The following is a 13,703-nucleotide window of genomic DNA, read 5'->3' as shown; positions in this document are numbered from 1 at the left end:
GTAGCTTTGAAAAATAGCAGATGGGAAAAAATGATGATACGATTAATTATGCAAAATATAATTTAAATTAACCAGTAAGATTATAAAAAAATATTCCTTGAACTTCTGTTATATTTTTTAACTTTATAGCTACATATAATCATTAGTGAAGATATGACTATTGGCTGCAGCTGAAACACTTACTAAGTTTGATCCTTATCCAGGTTATTCCACTGAGTCTATATGCAACTGTCTGGATACTGAGCTGTAACTTTTGTTCTTGTACTATGAACACCTTCAGAAGATGAGCCTGGGAGTTTAAATTCATAACTTTTCTAAACTCTAAAAATCATGGACTAGAGACACTGGATTTATTATAACAATTTATTATAATTATTATCATGATTTATTATAACAATCATAAAATCATAGAAGATTAGAGTTGGAAGAGACCTCAGGAGGTCATCTAGTTTAACCCCCTGCTCAATGTTTCCTCTAATTTTTGACAGGCCGTGTGTGCAAAAAATTTCTTCTGTGCAAATTGTTGTGCTTCTGTGCAAATTGTTGTGTGCACGATGTTTCGCCATGTGTGCGGGGTTTAGGATCTGTGTGCACACGCGCACAGCTGAGAGCAGGGGTCAGCAACATTTCAGAAGTGGTGTGCCGAGTCTTCATTTATTCACTTTAATTTAAGGTTTCGCGTGCCAGTAATACATGTTAACGTTTTTTAGAAGGTCTCTCTCTATAAGTCTGTATATTATATAACTAAACTATTGTCGTATGTAAACAAGGTTTTCAAAATGTTTAAGAAGCTTCATTTAAAATTAAATTAAAATGCTGATCTTACGCCGCCGGCCTGCTCAGCCCGCTGCCAGCCTGGGGTTCCGTTCGCTGGGACCCCGGCTGGCAAGGGGCCGGCAGCCAGAATCCCAGACCGGCAGTGGGCTGAGTGGCTCAGCTTGTTGCCACTCAGCCCGCTACTGGTCTGGGGTTCCATCCGCCGGCTCTTGCCAGCCAGGGTCCCGGCTGCCGGCCCCACTCAGCCCGCTGCCGGTCTGGGATCCCGGCCCACATAGAGCAGGTACCTATCTTCTCCCTGGTTCTAGCCCATTCTCTTCCTCTCTCTCTGCACTGAGCTGAGGGTGGGGGTGCACTGAGCACAGGGCTGGAGGTTGGGATGTAGGGTCTGGCCAGGAGCTAGAATGAGGGAGGGGGCTCAGGGTTGACGCAGGAGGCTTGGGGATGGAGTGCTTACCTGGGCAGCTCCCATTTGGTGCGAGGGGTGGGGGTGGGAATGTGGGGGGGGTGCAGGAGCTCCCGTTTGGTGCTCAGGGTGGGGGTGGGAATGTGGGGGGTGCAAGAGTCAGGGCATGGAGTGTGGGGGAGCTGGGTATGTGTGGGGGGTGCAGTAGTCAGGGCAGGGGGCTGGGTGTGTGTGAGGAGGGTGCAGGAGTCAGGGCAGAGGGCTGGGGGCATGTGAGGGGGTGCAGGAGGTGGCAAAAGCTGTGGGGGGGCTGGGTATGTGTAGGGGGGCTGGAGTCAGGGCTGGGGTGTGTGAGGGGGTGCAGGGGTCAGGGCAGAGGGCTGGGGGTATGTGTGAGGGGGGTGCAGGGGTCAGGGCAGAGGGCTGGGAGTGTGTGAGGGGGGTGCAGAGGTCAGGGCAGAGAGCTGGGGGTGTGGGCTGGAGTCATGGGGGTGCTCCCAGCCCAGAGTGGCTCATGGCAGGGGGCTGGAGGGGATATGCCCCATCCCCACAGCCCCATCCCCACCTCTTCTTGGCCTCCTCCCGTGAGCAGGGCTGCTTCGGCTCTGCTTCTCCCCCTCCCTCGCAGGGGCCATCAGCAGGTTGGAGGCAGGGAGGGGGAGGGGCAGGACCCAGCAGGCTGGGGGGAGAGGGGGAGGGGCAGGACCCAGCAGGCTGGGGGGAGAGGGGGAGGGGCAGGACCCATCAGGCTGGGGGAAGAGGTGGGGGAGGGGGGACCTTGCCTGCCCTGCAGCAGCGGGCAGGACCAAGCTTCTTCACCCTGCCCTGGGGAAGGGGATGGGGGGGCAGGGGGTGGAGAAGAGCGGGCCAGGGAGGGCAGGATTTTTAATGGCTCGCTGCTGCCTGCCAGGGTCCCGGCCTGGGTTCGGCAGCGGGCGGAGCGGGGCCAGCGGCTGGGACCTGGCAGGCAGCAGCATGCCATTAAAAATCGGCTCCCGTGCCATCTTTGGCACACGTGCCATAGGTTGCCGACCCCTGGCTTAGAGGGAACAGTGCCCCTGCTCAAAGCAGGACCAACACCAACTAAATCATCCCAATCTATTACCCATTAACACCCCGCTTCTCCAGGCTGCTTTTTCCCCTCTCCCTTCCTTTCCCCTCCATGTTTGTTAGTTAGGGATGTTTACAGGCCACTTCACCTTGAATGGCCCCTTGAAATATCTGAGAGAAGGTGAGTGAGGTAATATCTTTTATTGTACCAACTTCTGTTGGTGAGAGAGACAAGCTTTTGAGCTTACACAGAGCTGTTTTTCAGGTCTGGGAAACATATTCAGGGCATGTCTACACTAGAAATGTAAGTTGACCTATATGAGGTCGATTTACAATTATCAATCCACACTGCCCTCCTTGGGTCTGTGGTGCACATCCTCACCAGGAGCACTTCCACCACTATCCCAAGAAGGGTAGTCATTTTAGCATATGTGCAACATGCCTCAGGTGTCATGTGATCAGGACTCATCACCGAATTTGGTCCACTGGTTGGATCATCATGGGGAGCTGAGAGCCTGGTCTCTCAGTTCCTCTGGCTGCTCCCTGCCGAGAGCCTGGCTGCCCCACAGATTCTCGGACTCCCAGTGGGCTGCCCCCTCTGTCTTCCCCATTCCCCTTTGGGAGCGGAGGAAGCCACCTGGGGCTTCTTCCCTCTCCCTTCCTTGCTGGGAGCTGCGGGAAGCCTCCAGTGGCTTCTTGCTCCCCTGGGGAATTAGGTCCAGCTGCCCTGACTTCTCGGTCCTCAATCCTCCCCTGCCCCTCCCCACCTGGAGCCAGGCAGCCTTGTCACTGAACCATGAAATTGACAAGGATGCCTAGCTTCTGGTGGGGAGTGAGGGCCACCAGAGCTTCTCACCGCAGGTCCCAGCTGGGGGCAGAGTCCATTCTCCCCCAGAGTCAATGTAACGGATGCAGTGTCTTCATAGACACTGCGTCACTCTGACTATGCTGACATAAGCCTTACACCTCTCTTGGAGGTGTAGTAGGGTGGAGGAAGGCTGTAGGGTAGATGTTGACATAATTAGGTTGACATAAGCTGCCTTATGTGTACCTAACTGTGTAGTATAGACCAGCCGTCAGGGTGTCCCCGCTAAATACAAGATGGAACAGATTGTTTAGCATAGGTGGTTAACACATTTCAAGGGACAATTCAAGGTGAAGTGGCCCATTAACACCCCTCTAGTCATAGGAGGGAAAGGCAGCTAGGGGGTGAAAGTGGGTTACAATTTATTGTAATAAACCATAAATCCAGTGTGTCTATTTAGTCCATGATTTTTAGTGTCTAGCCAAGTTATGAATTCCAGCTCCCAGGCTCGTCTTCTGAAAGTGTTGTTTCAGAGTAGCAGCCGTGTTAGTCTGTATCCGCAAAAAGAAAAGGAGTACTTGTGGCACCTTAGAGACTAACGAATTTATTTGAGCATAAGCTTTCGTGAGCTACAGCTCACTTCATCGGATGCATTCAGTGGAAAATACAGTGGGGAGATTTATATACACAGAGAACATGAAACAATGAGTGTTACCATATACATTGTAATGAGAGTGATCACTTAAGGTGAGCTATTACCGGCAGGAGAGAGGGGGATGGGGAAAAACAAAAAACACCTTTTGTAGTGATAATCAAGGTGGGCCATTTCCAGCAGTTGACAAGAAAGTCTGAGGAACAGTGGGGGGGATAAACATGGGGAAATAGTTTTACTTTGTGTAATGACCCATCCACTCCCAGTCTTTATTCAAGCCTAAGTTAATTGTATCCAGTTTGCAAATTAATTCCAATTCAGCAGTCTCTCCTTGGAGTCTGTTTTTGAAGTTTTTTTGTTGAAGAATTGCCACTTTTAGGTCTGTAATCGAGTGACCAAAGAGATTGAAGTGTTCTCCGACTGGTTTTTGAATGTTATAATTCTTGACGTCTGATTTGTGTCCATTCATTCTTTTATGTAGAGACTGTCCAGTTTGACCAATGTACATGGCAGAGGGGCATTGCTGGCACATGATGGCATATATCACATTGGTAGATGTGCAGGTGAACGAGCCTCTGATAGTGTGGCTGATGTTATTAGGCCCTGTGATGGTGTCCCCTGAATAGATATGTGGGCACAGTTGACAACGGGCATTGTTGCAAGGATAGGTTCCTGGGTTAGTGGTTCTGTTGTGTGGTGTGTGGTTGCTGGTGAGTATTTGCTTCAGATTGGGGGGCTGTCTGTAGGCAAGGACTGGCCTGTCTCCCAAGATCTGTGAGAGTGATGGGTCGTCCTTCAGGATACGTTGTAGATCCTTGATGATGCGTTGGAGAGGTTTGAGTTGCGCAGGTTTTCTTTGAGGATGAGGACTGATGGGTCAGATACAGCATGGTCACTTTGTCAGAAGTGTTCACCCACATATGATACAGTGTTTTTGACTTTTATCATTTTTCTATGAGGTCACACAAGAGCATAGCGATTGTCTGGTTTCACCTACGTAATTGTTACTGGAAATATGTGTTAACTACTTTATGCTAAACAGTGTGTTCCACCTTGTATTTAGCTGTGACACTGAGTGCTTGTCCCAGACCTGAAGAAGTGTGCAGTATAAGCTCAAAAGCAAGTCCCTCTGACCAAGTGAAGTTGGTCCAATAAAATATATTACCTTGTCTCTCTAATGTGTTTGTAAGTCATATTTTCCTGGGAGCGTGTTAGTGGAAAAAAAGGCTTACATTATGTTTGACTAGTGATAAGATGTGTTTTTTGCCATGAGGTAGCTAGCATGTATTACCCGACCTGCTGTGAAAACATACCAGAGACCACGCACTTCAGTTATATTGAAGGATAAACTAGGTGAGGTCAGCATTATGCCCCCATGCCTGACCAACAATGCAAAGGAGTAACCTAACAAAATGGATTCATTCTTAAACATCTTTGATTTTAGTAGTACAAAACAGTAATCTTGTCAGTATGACGAATACCCCAGAAATGTATCATAGCACAAGTATGTATCTCATATATTTTGCTATAACAGTAAAGAATGTAATTAGAAATAAGACAATTCAGTAGAAAAATCAACGTCTATGTATGCACCAAATGAAGTAATAGAAGAATATAAAGCATTCACTTCACTGTTTGCAAGATGGAGGAATTACTTACAGAAACAGGGATTTTTAATTAATTTTAAATTGGGGTGGAGGGAGTCCAAAATAGCATTAAATGTTCTAGGAATGTCTAGCTGTTTAGGTATATGGGTTCTTTGGAAGAGATAAAAGAAGTATGAGTCTACACCCAGATCCACAAAGTTATTTAGCCTCTTAACTTTCACTGAAATCAGTGGATGTTAGGAGCTGAAATACCTTTGTGGATCTGGGCCTACTGCACATGAAGGCTCAGGAACAAAAAGGCAAATGAAAAGAATCATTTTTTTATTTTTATTTTTGGTAATGTCATGATTTTTGGGTCCGAAAGAATAAACTTTACTACAGGGGTGGGCAAACTTTGTGGCCCCAGGGCCATTTTGGGTACAGAAACTATATGGAGGGCCAGGTAGGGAAGGCTATGCCTCCCCAAACAGCGAGGTGTGGCCTGGCCCTCATCCACATCCCAGACCCTGGAACTCACACCCCCATCTAACCCCCCCTGCTCCCCACCCCTGACTACCCCGCAGGACTCCTGCACCCTATCCAAACACCCTGCTCTCTGCCCCCTGACCATCCCCCCGGGAAGCCTGTCCACTATCCAATCCCCCCTGCTCCCCACCCTCTGACTGCCCCCCTGGGGCCCCCCCACCCCCTGTCCAACCCTCCCTGCTCCACGTTACCTGTGGGGTGGGGGAAAGGAGGGCTCAGTCCTTTCCTTGTGCATTTTCCCTGCTCGTTTGGCTGCTTTCCCTGGCAGTCTGGCAGGGCTCGCTCCCTGTCTGCGCTTGGCTGCTGAGGACAAGGGCCAAGCATGCTGGAGGTAGAGGGGAGCCCTGGTTTGCTCTGCCCATGTCCCCAGCAGCAGGGCCCAGGCCCCTTGGTCACCCCCCGCAACCCCCCTGCTCCTCGCTCCCCCCCCCCCCCGGAACTCCCCCTGACCGCACTGTCCTGGAGCACCAGGTCTGGCCGCGCTATAGCCGTGCCGCCCGGCTGGAGCTGCAGCCACGCTGCCCAGGTGCTGGGGGAACTGTGACTGCTAGGGAGGCAGGGAGGGGCCAAAGGCTAGCCTCCGTCCAGCTCACCACGCTGCTGGCGAGTTGGGCTGGCTCCTCTGTAAGCCTGTCCTGACCCCGCTCCTTGGCAGGAGCTCAGGGGCCAGAGGGAAGGGTCCTGCAGGCCGGGTGTGGTCCGCGGGCCGTAGTTTGTTCCTCTCTGACTTACTATAAAAATTAGAATTTAAAAATTGCAAATTACAAATTCACAATAAAAACCACAGAAAACGTTATACTAAAACTACTTAGCTGTGACTGCTAAAACTACTAGCAGTATTTTTAATTAGAGCTGTCAATCGCAGTTAACTCACGTAATTAACTCAAAAAAAGTTAATCGCGATTAAAAAAATTAATCGTGCTTAATCGCACTGTTAAACAATAGAATACCAATTAAAATTTATTAAAAAATTTTGGATGTTTTTCTACATTTTCAAATATATTGATTTCAGTTACAACATAGAATACAAAGTGCACAATGCTCACTTTATATTATTTTTCTTACAAATATTTGCACTGTAAAAATGATAAAAGAAATAGTATTTTTTTAATTCACCTCATACAAGTACTGTAGTGCAATCTCTTTATCATGAAAGTGCAACTTAAAAATGTAGTTTTTTTTGTTACATAACTGCTCTCAAAAACAAAACAATGTAAAACTTTAGAGCCTACAAGTCCACTCAGTCCTACTTCTTGTTCAGCCAATCGCTAAGACAAACAAGTTTGTTTACATTTATAGGAGATGCTGCTGCCGGCTTCTTATTTACAGTGTCACCTGAAAGTGAGAACAGGGGTTTGCATGCCACCTTTGTAGGTGGCATTGCAAGGTATTGACGCGTCAGATATGCTAAACATTCGTATGCCCCTTCATGCTTCGGCCACCATTCTAGAGGATATGTTTCCATGCTGATGTTGCTCAATAAAAAATAATGCGTTAATTAAGTTTGTGACTGAACACTTAGGGGGAGAACTGTGTGTCTCTGGCTCTGTTTTACCCATATTCTGCCATATATTTCATGTTATAGTAGTCTTGGATGATGACCCAGCACGTTTGTTTTAAGAACACTTTCACAGCAGATTTGACAAAACGCAAAGAAGATACCAATCTGAGATTTCTAAAAAAAGCTACAGCATTCAACCCAAGGTTTAAGAATCAGAAGTGCCTTCCAAAATCTGAGAGGGATGAGGGGTGCGGCATGCTTTCAGAAGTCGTAAAAGAGCAACAGTCAGATACCGAAACTACAGAATCTGAATCACCAAAAAAAAAAATCAAGCTTCTGCTCGTGGCATCTGACTCAGGTGCTGAAAATGCACATGCATCGGTCCTCTCTGTTACTCGTTATCGAATAGAACCCATCATCAGCATGTCCTATCGAATGGTGATTGAAGATGAAGGGACCATAAGAATCTTTAGAGCACCTGGCACATAAATATCTTGCGACATAGGCTACAATAGTGCCATTCGAAGACTTGTTCTCACTTTCAGGTGACATTGTGAACGAGAAGCGAGCAGTATTATATCCTGCAATTTGTAACCAAGTTTGTTTGTCTGAGCAATTGGCTGAAGTATGACTGAGTGGACTCGGAGGCTCTAAAGTTTTACATTGTTTTATTTTTCAATACAGTTTATTTTTTGTACATAATTCTACATTTGTAAGTTCAACTTTCGTGATAAAGAGATTGCACTACTGTATTTGTATGAGGTGAATTGAAAAATACTATTTTTTTTTTACAGTGCAAATATTTGTAATAAAAAATATAAAGTGAGCACTATACACTTTGCATTCTGTGTTGTAACTGAAATTAATATATTTGAAAATGTAGGAAACATCCACAAATATTTAAATAAATGGTATTCCATTCTTGTTTAACAATGTGATTAATCATGATTCATTTTTTTAATCACTTGATAGCCCTATTTTTAATGATTTGTTATTAAAATACAAATTATATAGCACAATGACATTAATCTGTTAACAAAGATAAATGAAGTGCTAAGAATAGTAGTTGTAAAAGCATTTTAAAAATAAATTATTAAAAGGCGCAAAATTACTTTTACAATAGATTACAAGAAAGGAAGTCAAACTCAGGGTATCAGAACAGCAGATAAGACAAATTTATGTAGTGCTATGCGGTTTTATGCAGACATTTAAACTAATAAGGAATTCTTTTCAACTCTAAAAACATGTATGACAATTCTGATTTTTTTAGGAGTGTGTGTAAGTGTGTAAAATACTTCAGTGAATCAAGTCCCTTTTAGTAACTCAGTCATTTCAGATGAAGAAGAGCTCCCTTGTCTTGGTATTGGGATGCACTGTGCCTTTAAGAACACAGCCCTGGGAAGTGGGTGCTGAGATGTTCCATCCTGTGAAAGGGAGGGGGGGAAGAAGCCCTTCTGTCACCCACACCTGTTTCTGCAACCACTGCAGGTGGCTCACCCTTTATCCCCTCTACCTCTTCCCATCCCGGTGTTTTTTCCTTCTCCCAGTATCTGGCAGTGCCTCTATCCCATTCTTACCCCCAGCTCCTACTCCCTGTCTGTGATTTTGCCCTTGGGCCTTTCTCCTTCCTCTGCCTCCAGCTGTTTTGCCATCCTGTGTATTCATTCCTCCTGCCCCCACACACAAATTCTGCCCATCTCTCTTCTGCCCCCCCACCCCAGTGTACCCTTGAACCCTCATAAACAGCAGGGAACACATTGGAGTCCCAAATAAGGGCAGAGTGAGGGTGGTGGCTTCAGCAAATATTACTGTAACAGCAAAGCAGCAGATTGTGCCATTACACCTGTGTTGCATCACTCGCTCACGTGGCCTGGCCTGGATGGTGTTTCAGGGCCCCAGGGCAGCCTATGCTGCCTCCATGTTGTCCTACACAGTGTCCCCCAGCCCTGGAGCACCCACAAAAAAAAATGGTGGGTGTTTAGCATCCACTGGCTGCCCCCTTATCAGCACCTCCCCCTTCTCCCAGCGCCTCCCACCCGCTGCAGATCACCTGTTCCGTGGCATGCAGGAGGCACTGGGGGGGAGGAGGTGGAACAGGGCAGGAAGAGGCAGGGTGGGGTGGAGTCTTGGAGGAAGGGGTGGAGTGGGGGCGGGACCTGGGGCGGAGCTGGGGGACCACCCCCGGCACATTAGAACCTCGGTGCATATGGCGGGGTTCCATCAGAATCAGTCTAAGAATGGGCACAAGGGAACTTTTTTGTGATGTGGTCTATATGTGACGTTGTTTGGAATCAGGAAAGCAGAGGTGCAACCCAAGATGCTGTCTTGTCTGCACAGAATTCCAGGCACTTTGTGCAGAATCTTCAAATAGATTTGGCCACCATATGTACTTTTTTTATAACATCACCCAGCATTGTTGTATCCAAGCACCTGGTAAAGAATCAAATCCAAGTCTTAAAAAGGCCCATTGCATTATTTTCTCTCTACTCACTTCAAGGCAGTTGGATTTGTGTGTCATTTTGGGGGTTTTTAATTAGTTTTTACTTCCTCTCTCTTTTCTTTTTTCTCCCTTTATTCCTTCTTGACATCTCCTCTTTTTGGTCCATCTTCTTTTTTGCTACTTTTCTGTTTTTAACTGAGACTGCAGGAAAGCCAAGTCAAATAAGTGAGTCTTGCATGTGGTTCTGAACGCCACAACATCATTCTGAATAGCTGCAGTCACAGGTGCCAAAGGCATGGCCCTGTTCCCAAGAAAGCCCGGTGTCTCATTTTCATAGGCTCCACTCTTCAGGTTGACAAATTCCTAACCTGTGAGGAAATGTACTTGAAAGAGAATTATTGCACTGAGAGAGGTGTCCTATTGAGACAGTTACACAGAGGATTTTGAAAATTAAGACCAGACTCTGAATTTGATTTAGTAGTGTGGCAGCACCAGGGTGATCTGCTGTATTCCACTGTTTGTGTTCTGGGGGAAGGCTGCATTCTGGACTGAAGTTTTGTAAATATCTGCATAATTATACCTAGGCATAGTGAATTATAGTAGACCTCCAGCCTGGAAGTCACACAGGTATGCATTGCTGTGTTCAGGTCATAATCTGACAGGATGGGGCACAGGCTTTCAGCCATTTTCAGCTGGAAAAAGTCATCTTTCATTGCTGTAGCTATTTGAGACTCCAGCAGGAGCAAAGACTTCAAAAGGACCCCAAGCCTACAGATCAATGTGATGCTCTTTTGATACGCAGTGATATAACATGCGTACATACAATCACATGCATTGCATTTCTGATGTATCTAATAGTGGCTAAGGTTGTAGGGATAAACTGACTCTTAAGCAATATGTTTATAATACTCCTAAATAACCCATGCAGTTTGTGTCCAGATACCAGGGTGATGGGCTCAACATGAATACATTGCTTAGCCATCATCCTTTCCAGCAGTATCGACTGGAGTTTAACGAGACTCTGTCTGTGCTGGCTAAGAAACACAGCTGTTCTGGAGAGAATTGTGCTGCAGTTAGAGTGCTTTTTGTTGTTCTCAAGACACAACAGAGAAGCAATTATTCAGTTTTACAAACTGAGATTACAGTGTGTCATCACTAGCATTTTTCATGGCATCGTATGATAAAAGGACAATGCATACTCTCGATTCTTCTGATTGCAGAATGTGTAGTATTTCAAAGCAGCCAAGCTGCACGTATGGACAGATGTAGAAATGTTGAATTACATGCATACAGAGAGCTGAAGCTTTGCTGACCATTTAACTGTAATCTCTTTGAGTATATCTACACTGCTATAAAAAACCCGCAGCATGGCTGTGGTTGGCCCAGGTCATCTGACTCTCACTCTGGCTGCAGGGCTAAAAATTCCAGGGTCGACATTCAGGCTCTGAAATCCCATGAGGGGGGTGGGCCTCAGAGCCTGGGCTCCAGCCTGAGCCCAAATGTCTACACTACTATTTTTCACCTTACAAGCCTGAGTCAAATGACCTGGGCTCTGAGACTCGGGGCCTGGGTTCGGGACCTCAGGCGTAGGTCCCCATATCCACGGCCTAGGACCCCAGCACCGCACTCTCAGTAGTGGGTCAGAAGGCCCAGGTCCCCAGTGCCGCACTCTCTCCCTACAAGGCATGGGACGCTGGAGTTGAGGCACCAATCCCTGTATCCGTGGTACTGGCGAGTTTCCCGCCAAAGATTGCCACAGCGCAGGTCACCTTCACCTAGACGTCAGTCCCCACAGGGGCAGGATTGCTCCCTACCATGGCACTGGTCTCCACTTCCTTGGTATCGCTTCTTGGGAAGGCACAGATCCTCACCCTCATCTCACTGGTCACCAACCAGGGTAAGTCAGCAGACTCAGGCCTTCCACTCTGGTCGCCGGAAGGGCAATGGTCTGAGTCAGACCGGGAGTTCAGCCCCTCACCAAAAAGGAGTGATTTGCCGCCGACCCGTGTGGCATCTGCAGCAGCGGCATGGCAGCAGGGACAGTGGCCCGCTCAAGGACCATCCTGGAACCCGCAAGGCGTACTGATGATGCCGGTCCCATACTTCCACCAGTCCTCCCTGGCCACCTCAGAGAAACCACCTCTGGCATCGCTGGCACCGCAGTCGGAACATGGTACTGAATGTGACGTGGGGGCAGCGCAGCAGACTCCAACATGTAAGGAGCCGTCCCTGGAGAGGGAAGGGGAACCCGCTCATCCCCCAACGGTGCAATCGTCCTTGTTGTTTCTGGATGTAGCGGTGGCATGTCCCTTCCAAACGGGCAGTCCTCCTGACGACTTCAAGGAGCACTAGGCCTTCCTTAAAAGGATGGCTGCCAATTTGAACTTAAAAATTGAGGAGTTCGCGGAGAAGTCTGACTTCTTAATATTATATCCTCTTCCACCCCAGCCCGGGTCGCGCTGCCTGTCCACCCAGGGGTTCTTAAGATTGGCAGCTCGCTGTGGCAGCCCCCCTCTTCCATTCCACCTACTTTTAAGAAGGTGGAAAAGAAGTACTACGTCCCTGCAAAAGGGTTCAAATATTTGTACACTCATCCTCCAGCGGCATCACTGGTCATGTCCACTGTGGATGAAAGGGACAGGCAGGACCAAGTCAGCGGCACTCCGAAAAACAAAGACGCCAAGCGACTAGACTTGTTTGGCAGCAAAGCTCATTCGACAGCCGTCCTGCAGTTTCAGGTGTCTAACCACCAGGCCTTGTTAGTCAAGTACAGTTTTAATCTGTGGGACTCTCTTAGCAGATACAAGGAGGCCCTCCCACAGGACCAAGCCCAGGAATTGTCTGCTTTGGTCGACAAAGGCGCAGCGGTGGCGAGAGGCGCCCTGCAGATGACTTGGGACGCTACAGATTCAGCGGCCAGGGTGGTCGCCTCTGCAGTGGCCATGAGGCGCAGCTCCTGCTTGCAGTCCTCCAGTTTATCCCAGGAGATGCAGACCACCATTCAGGACCCCCCATTTGAGGGGGCACGGCTCTTCTCCAAGCTCACAGACACAAGGCTCCACGACCTTAAAGACTCCTGTACCCTTCGCTCCTTGGGCCTTCATATCCCTCAGCAGTCCAGGAAGCTGTTCCATCCTCTTCCTTCACCTAGACTGAGGAGGTCCTGGGGGACTCCCGGGCTGAACACCTACTGGAGAAAGGATAGAGACAAGGGATCTAAGCAGCGACACCAGTCGTCTTCCCATTCATTTGCTCAGCCTGGCCCTTCTGGGAGCCAAGGAGGCTAGAAGCAGACATTTTGAGGATGCACTAGAGGACGGCGCCCCAGTCTCTTTCCAGGATTCAGCCTCTCACTCTTTCCTCAATCACCTGTGCCCTTTCTGGTCAGCCTGGTCTTGGCTGACCTCAGATCATTGGGTGCTCGACATAATATCTTCAGGTTACACCCTGCAGTTCATGGCCGATCCTCCCTCCGTCTGGAAGTGGTCCGCATCATATTCCAGAGATGGGGGAATCCCCAGGTGGATCTGTACTTATCTAGGCAGAATAGGAAATGCACGTTTTGTTCTCAATTCGGGGGATCAACAGAGGCACCCTGTCGGACGCTTTTCTGCTCCCGTGGTCAGGGACTCTGTTGTACGCCTTCCCACCAATGCTGTTAATTCACAGGATCCTCACGGAGATCAAGCAGGACACTGCAAAGATGATCCTCATAGCGCCGGCTTGGCCGCACCAGCACTGGTTCGGCATGCTTTTGGACCTCTGTAGCTGCTCCATTAGCCACTGCTTAGGCTGTCCCTGCTGTCCCAAAACCACGGAGGTCTTTGCATCTGAACCTGGCAGTGCTGCACCTGACAGTTTGGCTGCTGCATGGTTAAATGCAGAGGAGCAGGAGTGCTCAGCTGGTGTCCAACAGGTCCTGTTGGGGCAGCAGAAAGCC

The 13,703-nt window shown here is 48.2% G+C and overlaps 1 protein-coding gene across 2 annotated transcripts in view; it reads left to right on the top strand.

The window, feature by feature from the left end:
• Positions 1–13,703, top strand: part of FANCM (FA complementation group M) — a 141,781-nt gene that overhangs the window by 39,035 nt on the left and 89,043 nt on the right. The gene's annotated exons all lie outside the window — the stretch shown is intronic.

Source organism: Natator depressus, chromosome 6, assembly GCF_965152275.1.
Source record: "Natator depressus isolate rNatDep1 chromosome 6, rNatDep2.hap1, whole genome shotgun sequence".
Lineage (NCBI taxonomy): Eukaryota > Metazoa > Chordata > Testudines > Cheloniidae > Natator > Natator depressus.
Note: the sequence above shows the minus strand (reverse complement) of the source record. Positions and strands in the feature narration are given on the sequence as shown.